The sequence below is a fragment of the Amblyomma maculatum genome, chromosome 1, assembly GCF_055883805.1.
Source record: "Amblyomma maculatum isolate TAMU_Amacu chromosome 1, ASM5588380v1, whole genome shotgun sequence".
NCBI lineage: Eukaryota > Metazoa > Arthropoda > Arachnida > Ixodida > Ixodidae > Amblyomma > Amblyomma maculatum.
This window is the reverse complement of record NC_139344.1, coordinates 379,841,263-379,861,209: the sequence shown is the minus strand read 5'-3', so window position 1 is coordinate 379,861,209 and position 19,947 is coordinate 379,841,263. Positions and strand designations below refer to the sequence as shown.

General features: G+C 48.1%; 1 long non-coding RNA gene across 1 annotated transcript in view; it reads left to right on the top strand.

Annotated features, from left to right (window-relative positions):
• LOC146208349 (uncharacterized) overlaps window positions 1–19,947 on the top strand; it is an 85,530-nt gene that overhangs the window by 48,969 nt on the left and 16,614 nt on the right. The window contains exon 2 of the long non-coding RNA XR_014704796.1: window positions 18,318–18,391. This is a non-coding gene — a long non-coding RNA (uncharacterized LOC146208349). The remainder of the gene's footprint in view (window positions 1–18,317; window positions 18,392–19,947) is intronic.

Here is a 19,947-nt window from a genome sequence, read left to right as displayed (position 1 = left end):
TTTCATTTATGACCTGTGGTTAGAATGACTATGGTAATTATTCTAAGAGTCTTCAATTTTCCTGCTTCCTGGATGCCTGCCCGTTTCACTTTTGCTGTACAGGGCGGCGCATGAAGTGAGGGGAAGTTGAGACATTTTATATAAATCATTAGCAGAACAATCAGGAACTATAAATAAAAAGGGTGGGCTTTAAAGTCACAAGAGGGAACCACATTGAGAAAAAGATCCATTCTACGCTGTTGTTGCCCATGTCAACTCTCCCGCGACATTGTCATTATGACGAGAACGATCGCTGCTGGGATTACCACGGCGGGGACAAATCAATCACATTTCGAAGATGCCCACGCCTTGCGTTTCAGGGATGGTTGCACTTCGGCACCTGCTGAGCGTATTCGGTATGTAATAAAAGCCACGCGTTGGTTGGTCCTGAAAGAGCTGGACTATGTCACTTACGCTGACACGCGGACAAAACACCATGCGAGTTGCCAAGACAACTGATCACATGCTTCAGGTAGCGTATGCATTTCAATGCGAAACCGGGCGACCGCATAATACCCGCTCTGCAGGCATTGTCATTCCGTATTTCTGGCGCTCAGGGCTGCTATACCCTCCGGTATCTCACCTGAATGTACCCTTTTCTTCACTGCCATCTCCAGAGCTCCGTGCACTCCGTAATCTGCTTTACCTTGCGATGTCTTCGTAACTCTCCAAGCGCCAATATTCGCCGTAGAACTCAGGTCGCCGGCTGCGCCCAGCGGGGAGTCTGAGGCAACACTGAGCTCAGCGCCACCTGGTGTCGGCCTCTCGCACTAGAAAACGTGTTTTGCGCTGCGGGGTTATCGATTTTCGCACTCCTCCTTCCCTGGCTGTGCCTTCCTCGCCGACCCCGAAACGGAAAATGAGGGAGACTCGTGGCTTAAAGGATGGGGTCATCGTAAAGCCGACAGACAAACTAAAGAGAGAAAGAAAGACCCCTCCCCCATAGCCTTTTTCGGCCCTTGTCGTTTTATTCTATTCCCGCCTATAAAAGTGCTCTCTTAACTGCGTATATGGCGGACTAAATAATAGAGGGATGTATACAAAGCAAATTATTTGGTCATGCAGAGTGAGAGTAAAAACGGGCGCTTCACCTTTCTTGATGTAACCGAAATAAATTAGCGACATATACTTTCAAAGAATTTTTTTTTATCTCAAGTGGAATAGGAACCTGAATATAAGTTTAAATCCGCCAATAGTGCACTCGCGATTCAAGTTTCATGGCACGTAATATAATTTGAAACGGATGGCAGGAACTTATAGACTGTATTTATCTAAAAGTGTTGCTGCCTCTAAACACGTAATGACTGACATGACATTAATATCACCACAGTACATCGTGGATCCATTGCCGAAAATAAACACCACACATTGTGAATGCTGTCGTTCGTTCTCAATTAGACGTCGTACTCCGTGTGAGGTTAAGCGACCTGTACATGTCGAGTTACATAAATTGTGGAAACATTGCTGGGGGTCTACGTTGGATAGTTGCATCCAACGTATGTCCCTAATGAAATACAACAGGGAGAAAGTGCGCGCAATACACCACCTCAAAATTTCTTTGTACACGAGGTCGTCATCTTCGGTGTACATTTATAAAGCTGCTGTCTCAACACAGACGATTAACGAGCTTCGAGTTAAGTATGACAACGTTTTCTGAAGACATGCCAAACATGTCCCTAATAGTAGCGAACCATTTAACACGTACGCACCTTAGAGATTTAACAGGATTATGCAATGACACAGTCAACCTGCGCTCCCACTAGAGCTGTGTCAGGAGTAAATAACTCTTCTAGATGTTTCAGAATAAATGGCACGTCGCTATACCTTTCAAGTAAGCCCCCCGCAAGAGTTGCCGAATGTAAGTTATTTCTCTTTTCTGCAGGACTAAACGCTAACTGCCGCTGTACGCATGACGTATGTTTAAAAGAAAGGACCACATATTGCTATGCAATCTATGAAACCCGTCATTTCACGTATTTAAGTACATTGTGTCACGTGCCATCACATAATACGATAGATACAAAGCCTGCTGACAACATCCTACTAAGCCCAGTTTATGCTGAGCATTGCTTTTACTGCAAAAGAAATAAAAGTTGGACTGAAATGGCAGGTAGTTCGCATCACGCTGCATCCAATATAGAGAATGATGAATTACTCGCAAGACAATTACTCGCAAGAGAGATAGAAGAGAGAGAAAACACTATTGATGCCTGCGACATATCTAGGCTACAGGCGAGTCTGTAGACTGCAACCTGTCATCGTTTCTTTTCTCATTTACCTGTACGCAGACCATTGTAATTCCCGAGAGCGGTGTTGTCTGAGGCTGTAGAGAAGCGTCGGTACAAACACACTGCTGGGACGAGGCAGACAGCGGGGCGGTACAGGCCGCGGAGTCCTCCGAAATAGCAGCACTGCCCAGAAGGCGAGCCAAGTTGGCGCGCGTTCCTTGTCTTACTGAACTGCAGGAACTACAGCGCAGCCTGGCGAGGAGCGGAGTAGTGCGCCTTCCGAATGTATATTTGTACCGAGAGTAGCGTATATAGTAATATGATCGAAACGCCTCCTTCCCGTGTTGTAAAGTGAGCTACAGTAGTGGAACAGCAGAGCGGCGCAATGTATATTAGGCCTATAAAGGGAATGTCTGTTGATGATATCCGCTATTGGTTTTCCCTTCACCAAAATTCCGCACTGAATTTATTGTGGTAATTTTTGTTGATGTTTAATTATCATGGATAGAACGCATTATAGTTGAGCCGTTGGCGCAGGTTAACTCGATAGGTTACTCCGAATAAACGGAGCCTACCCTGAACCGGACATAATCGTAGCTTCCGGTTCAGAGTGGGCTCTGTTTATTCATCAACATCCTCAGCCTGACTATACTAACTGCAGGGCGAAGGCCTGTTTCATTTTTCTCCAATTAACCCGGTTCTGTGCTAGCTGCATCCACTTGACCCCTGCGAACTTCTTAACCTCATCCGCCCACTTAACTTTCTGCCGCACCCTGCTACGCTTTCCTTCCCTTGGAACCTTGTTTGTTCCACTATGCGACCATCGGTTATCCTCTCTTCGCACTACATATCCTGCCCATGCCCATTTCTTCTTCTTAATTTCCATTAGAATGTCGGTAACCTGAGTTATTTATCTGACCCACTCTTTACGCTTCCTATCTCTTAATGTTACCCTACCATTTTCGTTCCATAGTGCTCTGGGTTGTCCTCAACTTAAGTAGAACCCTCTTGGTTAGCCTCTACGTTCCAGCCCCATAGGTGAGCACAGGTATGATTACTGCTACCAAATTCTGGAGAGTAGGTTCCTGTAATGAAGTGTTTCAGAAAATATAAAAAAATAAATTTAGTTCATGAAAGCAATGTTGTCGCCTTTAAGGCTCAAATTCAGGCTATATGCATGCTATACAGGCAATAGCACACAGGTCAGGATTGCTTCTTGGTACCGAGCGCGGTAAACGTACTGGTTTCTTTGTGGTGCGAATGACTTACTAACGGGTATTTGGAATGCGTACTGGTGTTTCAGTAACGACAATTTAGGAATATACGTAATATGAACGAAAAAGTTTAATAAAAATACGCGGAATCAAGAAACTATTACGTCTATTCTTGAGGCGAAGCTTAAGTGTCTTCCTAACCGGAAGGCACGAATATGGTAGTGACATCAGAGCGACAAGAATTTCGAATCTTGCCGATATGGTCACTCAATGTGCAAAGTATGTGAAGCATAAGGCAGCTAAACATAGCATCTGTAATCCTGTATAGAAAACAGAATGTATAAGTAGTGCAGAATACGAAAGTGTAGAGCTCTTTCCTTTTTCGCAAAACTAAACCGACCTACGACCAAACGCTGTGTCTGTTCCTGAACGCGGAAAATTCAAAGAATGAAAAGGCGGTGTTAGAGGCGCTATCACATCTACTTTTAATGAGAAGTGTAAGCCTCTCCTCATTTTTCATTCCAGTGATTATACCGGGCGCAAACGACACAATGAGACGCAGTAATAGTGCGAAGGGGGGAGGGGGAGGCGATGGGGACATGTACATGATTGTCTTTTTATTTATCCAGGAATCTGGTTGCTTGGCTGGTTTGTGGAGTTTAACGTCCTAAAGCGAGTCGGCTATGATAGACGCCGTACTGAATGGCTCGGGAAACGTCGGCCACCTGGGGTTCTTTAAAGTGCACTGACATCACACAGCACACGGGCGCCTGGCTTTTCGCGTCCATCAAACAGCAGCTGTCGCGGCCAGGATTCGATCCCGCATCCTTGAGCACTGTAGTCGAGTGCCCTAACCATTGCCCCACCACGGCGGGGGTTGTTCGCTTTATGGGGCTTAATGTCGCAAATCGTCTCAGGCTCTGAAAGACGTCGCAGTGGAGGGCTCCGAAAATTTTGACCACCTGTGGTTCTTTAATGTGCACTGACATCACACAGCATACGGGCGCCTGGCTTTTCGCTTCCTTCGAAAAGTGGTCGCCTTGATCGGGGTTCGATCCCGCATCCTTGCGAACAGAAGCCGAGCCCTCTAACCCTAGCCCCACCGAGGCGGTGGTCCAGAATCTGTTTTCAGTTGTTTTAAGAAATGCTCCCAATAAAGCCTATGTTCTAGTCTTTGCCACCGTTGAAGACTGCTGGTAAGGTGCTTTTACGAAATAAAAATTCGCCCGTTACAAAAACATTGAGCTGATGCGTGTTAGAACAGGTGCGTAAAAAATAAAAGGTATAGAATATTTGCGCATTCTGTACAAGTGTGTGTAAAGATGACATCGCACAGTTTAAAAAAAAAAAAAAGAACTTCACGAGGAAATAAATACATCCGGATACGTGACATCACAATTGCAGTACTTTTCCTCTCGAACTCTGTAACTCAATAAAATAAAAAGCACCCAGGTGGTAGCGACTATTCTTTCCGGAAGCGGCAGTGCAAAATAATGTTCGTGACGTAGTAAAAATTGCGCAGAAAAGTGTAATTGGGCGCCGCATAAGCATTGCAACACCGCTGGTTTCCGCAGAAGTTGGACGATCACTTTCCCCTCAACTTTCCACGCATCCAATGCGCTCAATTCTGCTTTAGGAAAAAAAAAAAAAAGCACTTGCACGAGCTGCAGGTCCGTACAGAATGTGTGTTCTTTGGTTCAAAAGCATATCAGTCATGTCGTATTCTCGATGGCTTCAAGCACTCCAGTGACACTTAACTCCACACTTGATTCATTAGAGAGTTGATTATTAAGCTTGACACAGTTAGCTATGTAATTAGAGGAATTTCTAGAATAAATTACGTTCGCTAGGGGTGGGAGAATGTTCCTGAAAACATTTTACTTCTGTTTCGAACATTTCTTTTTGTCGAAACTTTCACTTGCGCACTGAGGCTTTCCATTAACGCTTGCACATTTTGTTTTGTGTGTCCTTTATAGGCATTTTGAAAGTGTCCGCTGAACAGCTGATGTCTCATGACATGTGGCCTTCACTGGCACATTGGATTATCGCGTGTTTTATCTGTATCATGTATTTTTCTGGCTCCAGAACAAATTCTAATCCAACTGAAGCTGAGCCAGTACGAATTTGTACTCACTTTGTACATATATGCGATCACATGCTATATTATAATTCGGGTTTTCCTAATAATGTGTAAAACAACTTCGAATTACCGTATTCTGTGATGGCGGGCGAAGTTCACGAATAAATTTATGTGTAGCACCCAATCTTGTTTCGCCCAGTTTTGCCATACTATAGCTGAGCATAATATATTACAGAACCATTGAAATTTTTCAAAATGTGAAGTAATATTCAAGTGTAAAACATACAAGACTATCAGGGTGGTTTAAAAAAAAAAAAATGAGCCAGATACGTGCTTTCGTGCATAACCTCAGGCATTGCTTTAGGTTTTGAGAAAGATTTTTGGTCGGTTTTTGTACCTTATTGGACAGGAAAAACTTTTTGGGAATTAGGACACTCCATTGCAGCTTATTGCTGCATGCTATCAGAACACTTGTCGATTCATTAAAACCAGTATTACACTTTAAGCTTCAAGAAATATGAAAGGAATGATTCCAGTTGATCAGCTCCTCTTCATTATGGTGCTTTGCTGTTTCCGTTATCATGTTTAGGGCTATTAGCACTAAGAAACAGCTCATCAATCGATCGCGATATTTCAGCTAAATATTTCAGCTAAAATTCCCAAAGCAATTGTAAATCCCGTAACACTACCCCTCTGTTATATAATTAATGTCAGTTTTCAATCAGGGGAATTGTCTTCAGCACTGAAAATATCCAAAATACTACCAATATTTAAGAAAGGTGATAAACCGAAACTAGAGAATTCCCGTCCAACTACTATTTTCTCACCAGGACACTAAAATATTTAAAATGTTCTTTTGAAACGTCTAAATAGTTATTCCTGCAGAATAATTTATTAAATGGCTCATTATGAATTCACAGAGAGAACATTGTCTGAAACCACTTTGGCAAACGTCCCCGAAAAGAAATCTGTCAAAATATATATAAAAAAACGCTTCTCCCTATGGGTACGTTCATTGATATAACCAAAGCGTTTGATTCATAAGGCTGCATGTTACTTTGATAAACTAGAAAGAGTGTCAGAGGTGTCATGCTGAAAGTAATTAAGAGTTTCATGACTAACCAACACCAGTATTTGGTTGTCAAACGTAAAGCATCACTACTAATGAGCACTAATACTGGAGATCGCAAGGATCAATATTAGGCACGAGTATATTTTTGACATGCAGGTATATTAATGACCTACCATCATACCATTCGCAGTCTTATACACTATACGCTGTTGCGAGGTACGGGCTGCGGACTCCGTGAAGGTTTAAAACGGGTCTTTATTTAAATAAAAGCGACCCAAAGAAACGAAGAGGGCCCCAGGCCCTTAAAAAGGTAGCGGGCTCCCCGAGCAGCCGTTCTCGTCTGCTGCTGGAGGAAGACTCTTCACCGCTGCTGGCCGCACTCCGCAGAACGTGGTCACGTGACCCAGCCGCGGTTCCCGGAAGCGATGGTCCGTGGGTGGCCGAGCCGGGGCCATCCCGGAGTTCCAATGTGGGGAGAGGAGAAGGTGACGGTCGCTCTTCGCTACCCTCATAAACATGTCAAGTCCGAGCAGGACGCTCTCCTTCCTAATGAGAGCACCGCGCCCTCACTGGCACCCCGTGGCGCGGAGGGTCTGCTGGCGCGCTCGCAGCACAGTGCTCAAGTCTTCTAGTGTTCACAGACACCAGCTACCCGGAACGTAACAGACTCCTCCCCCGGATGAAGTCCTTCGCCGAGGCTGCGTCCCCAGATGCAGGGTTGGAAGAAGGCCAACACAAAACACAACACTCGCGCTCGCTTTGCACGCACACATTCGCGGAAACCCCTGGTCGGTGGTGCCCAAGCGACGAACGACTGCCAGACGTCGTTTACAGAATTTTTTCGCCCCATGCTGGTCCTCACCGACCAAGTATTCGGCCCTCGGCAACACATGGAAAAAATACAACACAAAACTAAACGAGAGTTCTGAGAGGCTTTCTTTTTTTTTTTTTTTTTTTTAACGCCTCGTAGCTTAAAACCTCTGCTCAAACCATCTGCATTTTCGTTCTCGCTTCCCTTCTTAATCACCCCGAGTTCCAGCATTCGGTCGACCTCTTTCCTCACAACTTCTAGTGTTCTAACAGACGACGGGTATGGCTTAAACTTGAAATGAACCGCGGATATCAATTTGATATCATAGGTCAGAGCAGAAGGCTGACCCGACTCTAAAGGTATGTAGTGGCGATTTGACTGAAGGAGTCTCATCACAGAACATTTCCTTCCGGGAGAAGAGCGGGCATTATGAAGACAAACGAGGAAAAACCGATTTGGTAACCCATGATATCAATTTGATATCATGGGTTACCAAATCGGTTTTTCCTCGTTTGTCTTCATAATGCCCGCTCTTCTCCCGGAAGGAAATGTTCTGTGACGAGACTCCTTCAGTCAAATCGCCACTACATACCTTTAGAGTCGGGTCAGCCTTCTGCTCTGACCTCAGCTGCTCTTTGTTTGCCTCAAGTAGCTGATCAAGGCTACATGCAGTAGGAGCGACCAAAGAAGTGTTAAACTCACTTTCCATCTCCTTCGGACGCTGAATGCTCTGTGACTTGTGCGCTTGGTCAGCCTCACTTTGTTCCGACCTTTCAGGTCTCTTTTTACCCTGTTCCATTACTACCTCAGGATTAACTAATTTGCTGGCATAAATTGAACTCTCCCGATCTTGGTAGATCAACTTCTGAGAAAGTTGTCGCGCTTTAGCCTGAGTTAAAGCCATCACTTGGGCTTCGGTTTCAGCGAAGCCACAACCCTTTTCATTGAGCAATGATTCCGAGCTGTTAGAAAAAAGGTAAGGGTAGCCTTCGGGCAGACCCTTCGACACAGCCGCTACTGTGTTTAGTGTGCCAAATGGCCCCTCAATTCTAACATTAGCCATTGGCAGACAAACGGAATCTTCACTTACTGCCTGACGTATCCACGCACACTCCGACACATAGTCTTCTTTTGCAACAAATTTAGGGTGAACTACGTCCACGGTTGCGGCCGAATCCCTGAGAACTCTACACAGCTGACCATTTACTGTGCACACCTTAGTGTACGGTTTCAGGAGTTCGTTGTTACTCGGGTGGTCTCTCACTGAGGCGAACACCTGCCTCTCCTTCGTGCAGTTTCGCGCGAAATGCCCTGGCTCTTTACAGTTGTAACATGCCAAGGGCCTCCTTTTTTCAAATTCTGCCGAATGATCACTACTCTCTTTACTACCCGATTCATCGGCTCTACGTGAAGTAACGAGGTGCAGTGAACCACGTTCTCTGACGCGGGGTTCTACACGAGGCTTCTGCTGCTCTCGATGGTAGAATTTCTGCCCCTGATTCTCGTTTCTGAAATCCTGCCCAGCCTTAGCTGGCCTAAAGCTGCGGCTTGCCACGTATTCATCTGCAAGCTGCGCCGCTTTCTCTACGGACAGTCCCTTTTGCCTGTCCCTGACCCACAAACGAATGTTTTCAGGCAAGGTCTCATAAAATTGTTCAAGGCAGATCAAATCTTTCAGCTTTTTGAATTCCTCTGCCTTTGAACCTTTAACCCACTGCGCTAAATTGTCATTTAATGTACAGGCGAATTCCAAGAAGCTTTCATGTTGTTTTTTTCGAGACGTGCGAAATCTCCTCCGGAACTCTTCCGTTGAAATCCTGTACTTCGCGAGCAGGCTTGATTTCACCAAATCATAGTCACCCGCTTCGCTAGCACTCAAGCGTGCTATGACCTGCGAAGGTTCTCCAGGTAGCAATGCCATTAACTTTTCTGGCCACATGTCACGGCTAATGTTGTGTCTCTCGCACATCCTCTCAAAATTGATGAGATAGAGAGCGATGTCATCGCCAACTCTGAACGGCTGAAGCAAGTTCGTCATCTTCACGTTACCTCCCTGAGGTGTGACAGCACTTTCCCCGCGTTCTATCCTTGCCCACTCGAGCCTTGTCTTTTCAATCTCGAGTTCCATTCTTTTACAATCTCTCTCAGCTTCCAACTCAGCCTCCCTCTTTTCTTTCTCCTTCTGCTTCTCTCGTTCATCAGCTTTCTCTTTTTCGATTCGGCATATCTTTTCCCAAGCGTCAGTTACCTCGTCTTCTTCAAAGCCCACCTCCTCAATATCGAGGCGAATTTCTGGCTTTCTCCTACTTTGGCTTATCTCTAAAACAAGTTCAGCTGCCAACAGCAGCAGATCATCCTTACTTAACTTCTTAATATCCATGGTTGTCGAGAGCCGACAACAAAGCCTTCAAACTAATCACACACCCGTTGGTGATTAATGAACTTTTGCCCGAACAGAACCCAGTTCTAGCTCGTCTGGCAATACGTAGTCGCTCCAGCACTCACCCAACCAAGAGTCTGCGATGGCCGCTGTGCCTCCCGGAGTCACGAGCTGCCAAGTCCGGCGATGTCAGATCGTCGAGGTTGCTCCTTGAGCGGTTGCTTCCACGCCTGGCCTTCAAGTTGCGCTGCGACGAAGTTGACTCCCTGAGCCACGTAGCGGAGCTCCGTCGATCCCAGATCGTTGAAGACGCTCTCCGTCAGCAGTTGTCTCTTGAGCGGTTGCTTTCACGCCTGGCCTTCACGTTGCGCTGTGACGAAGGTGACTCCCTGAGCCACGTAGCGGAGCTCCGTCGATCCCAGATCGTTGAAGACGCTCTCCGTCAGCAGTTGTCTCTTGAGCGGTTGCTTTCACGCCTGGCCTTCACGTTGCGCTGTGACGAAGGTGACTCCCTGAGCCACGTAGCGGAGCTCCGTCGATCCCATATCATTGAAGACGCTCTCCGTCAGCAGTTGTCTCTTGAGCGGTTGCTTTCACGCCTGGCCTTCACGTTGCGCTGTGACGAAGGTGACTCCCTGAGCCACGTAGCGGAGCTCCGTCGATCCCAGATCGTTGAAGACGCTCTCCGTCAGCAGTTGTCTCTTGAGCGGTTGCTTTCACGCCTGGCCTTCACGTTGCGCTGTGACGAAGGTGACTCCCTGAGCCACGTAGCGGAGCTCCGTCGATCCCAGATCGTTGAAGACGCTCTCCGTCAGCAGTTGTCTCTTGAGCGGTTGCTTTCACGCCTGGCCTTCACGTTGCGCTGTGACGAAGGTGACTCCCTGAGCCACGTAGCGGAGCTCCGTCGATCCCAGATCGTTGAAGACGCTCTCCGTCAGCAGTTGTCTCTTGAGCGGTTGCTTCCACGCCTGGCCTTCAAGTTGCGCTGCGACGAAGTTTACTCCCTGAGCCACGTAGCGGAGCTCCGTCGATCCCGGATCGTCGAAGACGCTCTTCCGTCAGCAGTTGTCCACTTGAGCGGTTGCTTTCACGCCTGGCCTTCACGTTGCGCTGTGACGAAGGTGACTCCCTGAGCCACGTAGCGGAGCTCCGTCGATCCCGGATCGTTGAAGACGCTCTCCGTCAGCAGTTGTCTCTTGAGCGGTTGCTTTCACGCCTGGCCTTCACGTTGCGCTGTGACAAAGGTGACTCCCTGAGCCATGTAGCGGAGCTCCGTCGATCCCGGATCGTTGAAGACGCTCTCCGTCAGCAGTTGTCTCTTGAGCGGTTGCTTTCACGCCTGGCCTTCACGTTGCGCTGTGACGAAGGTGACTCCTTGAGCCACGTAGCGGAGCTCCGTCGATCCCAGATCGTTGAAGACGCTCTCCGTCAGCAGTTGTCTCTTGAGCGGTTGCTTTCACGCCTGGCCTTCACGTTGCGCTGAGACAAAGGTGACTCCCTGAGCCACGTAGCGGAGCTCCGTCGATCCCGGATCGTTGAAGACGCTCTCCGTCAGCAGTTGTCTCTTGAGCGGTTGCTTTCACGCCTGGCCTTCACGTTGCGCTGTGACGAAGGTGACTCCCTGAGCCACGTAGCGGAGCTCCGTCGATCCCAGATCGTTGAAGACGCTCTCCGTCAGCAGTTGTCTCTTGAGCGGTTGCTTTCACGCCTGGCCTTCGCGTTGCGCTGTGACGAAGGTGACTCCCTGAGCCACGTAGCGGAGCTCCGTCGATCCCAGATCGTTGAAGACGCTCTCCGTCAGCAGTTGTCTCTTGAGCGGTTGCTTTCACGCCTGGCCTTCACGTTGCGCTGTGACGAAGGTGACTCCCTGAGCCACGTAACGGAGCTCCGTTGACCCCAGATCGTTGAAGACGCTCTCCGTCAGCAGTTGTCTCTTGAGCGGTTGCTTTCACGCCTGGCCTTCACGTTGCGCTGTGACGAAGGTGACTCCCTGAGCCACGTAGCGGAGCTCCGTCAATCCCAGATCGTTGAAGACGCTCTCCGTCAGCAGTTGTCTCTTGAGCGGTTGCTTTCACGCCTGGCCTTCACGTTGCGCTGTGACGAAGGTGACTCCCTGAGCCACGTAGCGGAGCTCCGTCGATCCCAGATCGTTGAAGACGCTCTCCGTCAGCAGTTGTCTCTTGAGCGGTTGCTTGCACGCCTGGCCTTCACGTTGCGCTGTGACGAAGGTGACTCCCTGAGCCACGTAGCGGAGCTCCGTCGTTCCCAGATCGTTAAAGACGCTCTCCGTCAGCAGTTGTCTCTTGAGCGGTTGCTTTCACGCCTGGCCTTCACGTTGCGCTGTGACGAAGGTGACTCCCTTAGCCACGTAGCGGAGCTCCGTCGATCCCAGATCATTGAAGACGCTCTCCGTCAGCAGTTGTCTCTTGAGCGGTTGCTTTCACGCCTGGCCTTCACGTTGCGCTGCGACGAAGGTGACTCCCTGAGCCACGTAGCGGAGCTCCGTCGATCCCAGATCGTTGAAGACGCTCTCCGTCAGCAGTTGTCTCTTGAGCGGTTGCTTTCACGCCTGGCCTTCACGTTGCGCTGTGACGAAGGTGACTCCCTGAGCCACGTAGCGGAGCTCCGTCGATCCCAGATCGTTGAAGACGCTCTCCGTCAGCAGTTGTCTCTTGAGCGGTTGCTTTCACGCCTGGCCTTCACGTTGCGCTGTGACGAAGGTGACTCCCTGAGCCACGTAGCGGAGCTCCGTCGATCCCGGATCGTTGAAGACGCTCTCCGTCAGCAGTTGTCTCTTGAGCGGTTGCTTTCACGCCTGGCCTTCACGTTGCGCTGTGACGAAGGTGACTCCCTGAGCCACGTAGCGGAGCTCCGTCGATTTCGGATCGTTGAAGACGCTCTCCGTCAGCAGTTGTCTCTTGAGCGGTTGCTTTCACGCCTGGCCTTCACGTTGCGCTGTGACAAAGGTGACTCCCTGAGCCACGTAGCGGAGCTCCGTCGATCCCGGATCGTTGAAGACGCTCTCCGTCAGCAGTTGTCTCTTGAGCGGTTGCTTTCACGCCTGGCCTTCACGTTGCGCTGTGACGAAGGTGACTCCCTGAGCCACGTAGCGGAGCTCCGTCGATCCCAGATCGTTGAAGACGCTCTCCGTCAGCAGTTGTCTCTTGAGCGGTTGCTTTCACGCCTGGCCTTCACGTTGCGCTGTGACGAAGGTGACTCCCTGAGCCACGTAGCGGAGCTCCCTCGATCCCAGATCGTTGAAGACGCTCTCCGTCAGCAGTTGTCTCTTGAGCGGTTGCTTTCACGCCTGGCCTTCACGTTGCGCTGTGACGAAAGTGACTCCCTGAGCCACGTAACGGAGCTCCGTCGATCCCAGATCGTTGAAGACGCTCTCCGTCAGCAGTTGTCTCTTGAGCGGTTGCTTTCACGCCTGGCCTTCACGTTGCGCTGTGACGAAGGTGACTCCCTGAGCCACGTAGCGGAGCTCCGTCGATCCCAGATCGTTGAAGACGCTCTCCGTCAGCAGTTGTCTCTTGAGCGGTTGCTTTCACGCCTGGCCTTCACGTTGCGCTGTGACGAAGGTGACTCCCTGAGCCACGTAGCGGAGCTCCGTCGATCCCAGATCGTTGAAGACGCTCTCCGTGAGCAGTTGTCTCTTGAGCGGTTGCTTGCACGCCTGGCCTTCACGTTGCGCTGTGACGAAGGTGACTCCCTGAGCCACGTAGCGGAGCTCCGTCGATCCCAGATCGTTGAAGACGCTCTCCGTGAGCAGTTGTCTCTTGAGCGGTTGCTTTCACGCCTGGCCTTCACGTTGCGCTGTGACGAAGGTGACTCCCTGAGCCACGTAGCGGAGCTCCGTCGATCCCATATCATTGAAGACGCTCTCCGTCAGCAGTTGTCTCTTGAGCGGTTGCTTTCACGCCTGGCCTTCACGTTGCGCTGTGACGAAGGTGACTCCCTGAGCCACGTAGCGGAGCTCCGTCGATCCCAGATCGTTGAAGACGCTCTCCGTCAGCAGTTGTCTCTTGAGCGGTTGCTTTCACGCCTGGCCTTCACGTTGCGCTGTGACGAAGGTGACTCCCTGAGCCACGTAGCGGAGCTCCGTCGATCCCAGATCGTTGAAGACGCTCTCCGTCAGCAGTTGTCTCTTGAGCGGTTGCTTTCACGCCTGGCCTTCACGTTGCGCTGTGACGAAGGTGACTCCCTGAGCCACGTAGCGGAGCTCCGTCGATCCCGGATCGTTGAAGACGCTCTCCGTCAGCAGTTGTCTCTTGAGCGGTTGCTTTCACGCCTGGCCTTCACGTTGCGCTGTGACGAAGGTGACTCCCTGAGCCACGTAGCGGAGCTCCGTCGATCTCGGATCGTTGAAGACGCTCTCCGTCAGCAGTTGTCTCTTGAGCGGTTGCTTTCACGCCTGGCCTTCACGTTGCGCTGTGACGAAGGTGACTCCCTGAGCCACGTAGCGGACCTCCGTCGATCCCGAATCGTTGAAGACGCTCTCCGTCAGCAGTTGTCTCTTGAGCGGTTGCTTTCACGCCTGGCCTTCACGTTGCGCTGTGACAAATGGTGACTCCCTGAGCCACGTAGCGGAGCTCCGTCGATCCCGAATCGTTGAAGACGCTCTCCGTCAGCAGTTGTCTCTTGAGCGGTTGCTTTCACGCCTGGCCTTCACGTTGCGCTGTGACGAAGGTGACTCCCTGAGCCACGTAGCGGAGCTCCGTCGATCCCAGATCGTTGAAGACGCTCTCCGTCAGCAGTTGTTGTCCCACAGCCTTGGTCTTGATCCCGCCGCTGCCAACCAGATTGTTGCGAGGTACGGGCTGCGGACTCCGTGAAGGTTTAAAACGGGTCTTTATTTAAATAAAAGCGACCCAAAGAAACGAAGAGGGCCCCAGGCCCTTAAAAAGGTAGCGGGCTCCCCGAGCAGCCGTTCTCGTCTGCTGCTGGAGGAAGACTCTTCACCGCTGCTGGCCGCACTCCACAGAACGTGGTCACGTGACCCAGCCGCGGTTCCCGGAAGCGATGGTCCGTGGATGGCCGAGCCGGGGCCACCCCTGAGTTCCAATGTGGGGAGAGTAGAAGGTGACGGTCGCTCTTCGCGACCCTCAGAAACATGTCAATTCCGAGCAGGATGCTCTCCTTCCTAATGAGAGCACCGCGCCCTCACTGGCACCCCGTGGCGCGGAGGGTCTGCTGGCGCGCTCGCAGCACAGTGCTCAAGTCTTCTAGTGTTCACAGACACCAGCTACCCGGAACGTAACAACGCCGACGACAATAACTTATAACTGCGGAAAATGAAACTGCGCTAAACAGAATGGCTCAAAAACATTTAGCGAAGCTTTATTCAATTGTACATGCGAATAAGCTTGCACTAAACGCATCTAAAATCAATTACGCAACGTTTTGGGCAAAAAGCATTTGTCTGTATAAAACAGTCTTTTACTCAATACAGCCTGCCTGGAAAATGATAATGAAGTTACCGTCGACAACGAATTAGCATTGCTCTCGCATGGACAACAAGTACGATAAAAAATTCTAGACAGTTACCAAAACTCAATAGGTTCCGCATGTGTTTTCTGTGAAATATTGCTAACACTCGATTACTCTTTTGTTCATTCACATATTGTTTATGCACTTGATTGCTACGGTTTGACATATGAAATTACGCAATATTCGTTACAGGTTGCGTAGAACACTGCACTCCGTATTATATTATTTTTGAATAAACTCGTATTCATTTTACACGTCCACTGCTAATATTCTAGCCATGATCACAGCGTTCATTACAGTGTTGCCTGTTTAACGTATATAATCCCGGAAAATAAGATCAGCTGTCCGTCACTAGAGGTTCAGTAGCGTAACATTACTACACTATTCGCTTATTTGTAGCTACGTTATTACTTCCATATACTAGAACTAATTGCGGTGCGTTCTCATTTGCACATACTGCTACTAAATATTGGAACAATCTACCGCGAAACTGTAAGATGATAATACGTATTAGAAATTTAAAGGTACATTAAATCATTATTTGATCAATACTGATTGCATAGGTTCTATTTTGTTATTCCATAACTGCTAATCCCAAAAACTTGATTTCCTACTTTGTTTTCTTTATTGTATACTCCCGAGTGACAGCTAAGAGCTTGCTCTGATTTATGGAAATATTAATAATAGGAATCCCTCTGGCAAATTTCACTCGAGTTCTGAGGTTCTATCTGAATATCCATCATGCCATATATTTTCATGTAGAAATAATAATAAAAACTGATTAATTGATTTCTGTCACACAATGATCTGTATTATCCATGGACGAAACAACTGTATTATTCTCTGTAGGCAGCACTGAAAGCTCAGAAAAAAAAAATAAGAATTTGTTAAAAGCATTGCGGCAGTGGATGACCGCGAATGAGATACAGTGATGCAGTGAAACGTACCAAAAGCTCCCTAGTGTTATCTGACGCTCTAAATAAAATAATTTGACGTTAGTGTAATCTTATTTTCCAAGTGTACTCTTTGAAACAAAAACAATCTAAGAAGTTTCTTCGAGAGATTTTTGTGGGCATATATATCTGCTAATTCAGTTATTAGAATATGCCTCAAAGGCACCAGGTGTGGCCTATAACGTGACCTATGCAGAGCTATCACAACAAAACTATATATTAGTGATCACGCCAGTAAACAATTTTGAAAAAGTTTTTGAAGTGTTGGTGTGGAGCACGGCTTTAGCGGAAATGTAGCATTAGGTTTGTTTGCAGGCGTGATGAGAAATGGATAAAGGTGCGCAGTAGTATGGCAGCTTGTGGATACACATGTTTTTTGGGCTGACACGTTGCAAAGTCGAGTGTGAGGGCGAGGCGGTGCAGTTGGATATCTACGAATAACAAAACCTATGAAAAAGACCAAGGCTTCACGACCATTAGCCATCGGCCGCAGCCGCGCTCGATGCCGCTGATTCGATCTTGGCTCGCTTCCACGCTAGGTAAGCTTCTTGGAAATGGGCTAGTCTGGCCTCTCGTAGTTAGATTTTCGCGGCAGCCTGTCTAGCAGGGCTGTGGCCTCTTTATTTAAGAGGGATGGCGTATATGTATTTCTTATTATCTTGGTTGATTATGAAAGAACTGCGCAGATGGAACTTTATGAAGACGATGATTTTTACTGCGGAGCGCGAGAGTGTGTTGTAGTCTTACACGAGGCTTCGGCGATAGCATAGTACTCTCGCGCCAGGCTACGGGGATGAAGACAATGATGTTTGCTGCATAGCATGAGATTAAAGAGCGTGCTGAGGATGAATACTTGGCGCCATCTGTAGAACGCGTGCTTAACTAGTTCCAGGAATAACGCGAAACTAGCAAGTGACTCCAGAATTGCTACCACTCTAAAATAGATCATGCTCACAAGCTTTTTACGAGTGCCTAAAATCTATGCCAGCAGCAAGGGCTCTTTTCATTTCTTAAGCTAAGTTTTCTTGTCATTGCTGCGATATGGTTGGGCGGCAGTTGCATCAGACTTTCCTTTGAAGATAACGAGCCTAGTTTTACGGCCTGTTTTGTTCGATAACCCTAGTTCGATAGACTCCCTCATTATTCCACGCAGACTCTTCTTGACACCAGCTAGTAGGTTGGTTGCACCGGCAGGACGGATCTGAAGCAACATCGTGTCAGCAGCAATGCAGGCAAGGTAGACGATGCCATAACATTCGAACCTGTAAGGTGGTCGGAAGCAACGTGTCACGCAGTGGTTGCCACGGCGCCGTTCCCACTGCGACGCGGAATATGATGGTCCGTGGTGATCTTGTACCTTGCACACTGATCACACAACCAGTTGTCGTCTGTAAGGTGTACAGTTTCTAAATGCTGCCAACGAAGGCACCAGCCAGTAGAGAGGCGAAAGTTAGAACATATGCTCTGGAGCTGTTCGCACCAAGGGCAGCTGTGACGTTTTACACAGGTGGTAGGCACCAGCCAGTAGAGAGGCGAAAGTTAGAACATATGCTCTGGAGCTGTTCGCACCAAGGGCAGCTGTGACGTTTCACACAGGTGGTAGGCACCAGCCAGTAGAGAGGCGAAAGTTAGAACATATGCTCTGCAGCTGTTCGCACCAAGGGCAGCTGTGACGTTTCACACAGGTGGTAGGCACCAGCCAGTAGAGAGGCGAAAGTTAGAATATATGCTCTGGAGCTGTTCGAACCAAGGGCAGCTGTGACGTTTCACACAGGTGGTAAATGCGTGCTGCAATCGCTTCTAAGCTCTCTGGATGTAAGGAATGTCCGGGAACATCTCTTTTTATGTTCTTCATCTCACTTGACGGTGTGCATGTGCGACGACATGTTTATGGCACATGTGGCAAGGAAGAAAAAAAAAACTAAAATGAAGCAAAAGCAGTTAACAATGCAGCATGAAAACAATTCAGCATATAAAATTAAATGCTCAACTAGTATTGTGCAATAGGCAGCGCTGTCTGAATTGTTTTTTTTTTTTTTTTTTGCTACAGACGAGAGAGAGAAGAAGTTGCTGTGCTTACCGATAGAGCGGTTGACCGATGGCTTTGTTCGGAGATTGCAAGCGGTAAGGTTGGGTACTCCTAATATTTGACTGGACGTCCTGTTTGTTCTCTTCCATTTACGATGAACGTTCTGCACCCGCAGCGCGGATAAGCGGGAACGTTAACGAGATTACAGCTCTGTTGTCATTCCTAGGCAGCGCAACTGCGGGCACGTGTACTTAACTGCCGGCAGCTATGCTGGGTGCATGGATGCCAGTCTACATTCCGCAGTTCATTTGAGGATGAATAGGTGTACAATCTCTGTACACGGTGGCGAAGGCAACACTGAATTTTGTCCTTGCTTTTGAAACACGTGGATTCTGCTTGCCCCTAAATTCTGTGTGTTATGAGAACTAGAGAGAGAGTGAGAGGGAGGGAGAAAGTGAGAGAACTTTTATTTGTCCAACAGAATGACTATCGCGCGCTTCGGAGATAAGAACTGGAAGGTTGGGACAGTCGTCTTAGTTACAGGCCGATAGTTCTTGGACGCCGGCGGTATCTTCGGTAAGCCGAACGATTTCTTGTTGGGCTCTTGGGCCCCAGCTTCACAAAATGATCTTAAGGCATTTTTTCTTATTTTAGGCCCACTTGGCGACTGCGCACATTCCGATATTATGTGATCTAGCGAACTGCTTTCATTACATGATGAGTATCTGTTTGATTTTATTTCTGGCCGTATATGAGAACCAGAAAAATTAAGAGGCCAGCTTTTCGCGTTTTCTTCATCTACCTGGTGTAATGTGGGCGTGAAAAATAATGGAAGGTACTAATGGCAAGAAATTCGCAGCGTGGGTTTCGTTAAAGCGACAAAATATGCATTTATCCGTATCAGCAGGTTCAGTTTGAACGAAAAAAAAAAACTGCGTCTTTGCATGAAGGCAGGAAGCTTCATTGGTTTCTATGGTATTGTAAATGCCCGCCAGCGTTCGCGAGGATATGAAGAGATAAAATGATCGGTAACGTGTAGGCGTGAGATGTTGGTATAGCGTTTAGCGCTGCGAGAAGGAAGTGAATGGGAGAATAGCAAGGCATACATGCGTTCCCAGTGTAGCGTCGGTCACCAGATCAAACGTTTGGCCACAATTACTCTTATTTCCGGCATGCGATGGAGAAGAAGTAAATTATTCTCAACGCGTTTTCTTGCCCTTTCCGGCATATTCATTCGCAGCGATCAAAAGGAATTGTATTTTTTTAGATAACAAAAGTGGACGCAACTTGCGTCAGAAGCATCTGACTGCAAAATATGCTAGTAGCACTAGTAGAATGTTTATTTTTGTTCTTGGAAGTTCCACTTTTTTTTTCGTTATATCACCGGGCGTCTTTAGTATCAAAACGTTTTTTAATCAGTGAAGGCTATTGGCATCTTTCTGGCTGAAAAAATGTCTGAAATATATAAATATTCTTTTGTAGCCGTATAGCCGCGCTTGGGTGGATGACAATAAGTAATTACCTTCTGATAATATATCAGCTGCACCTTGAGAGATTCCCCTCAGAATTCGACAGTGTTAAATAGCGCTAACTGCGGAATACCTGCGAATGTTCATTGTCTGATGTTTTTCTGTTTCAATTGACATTGATA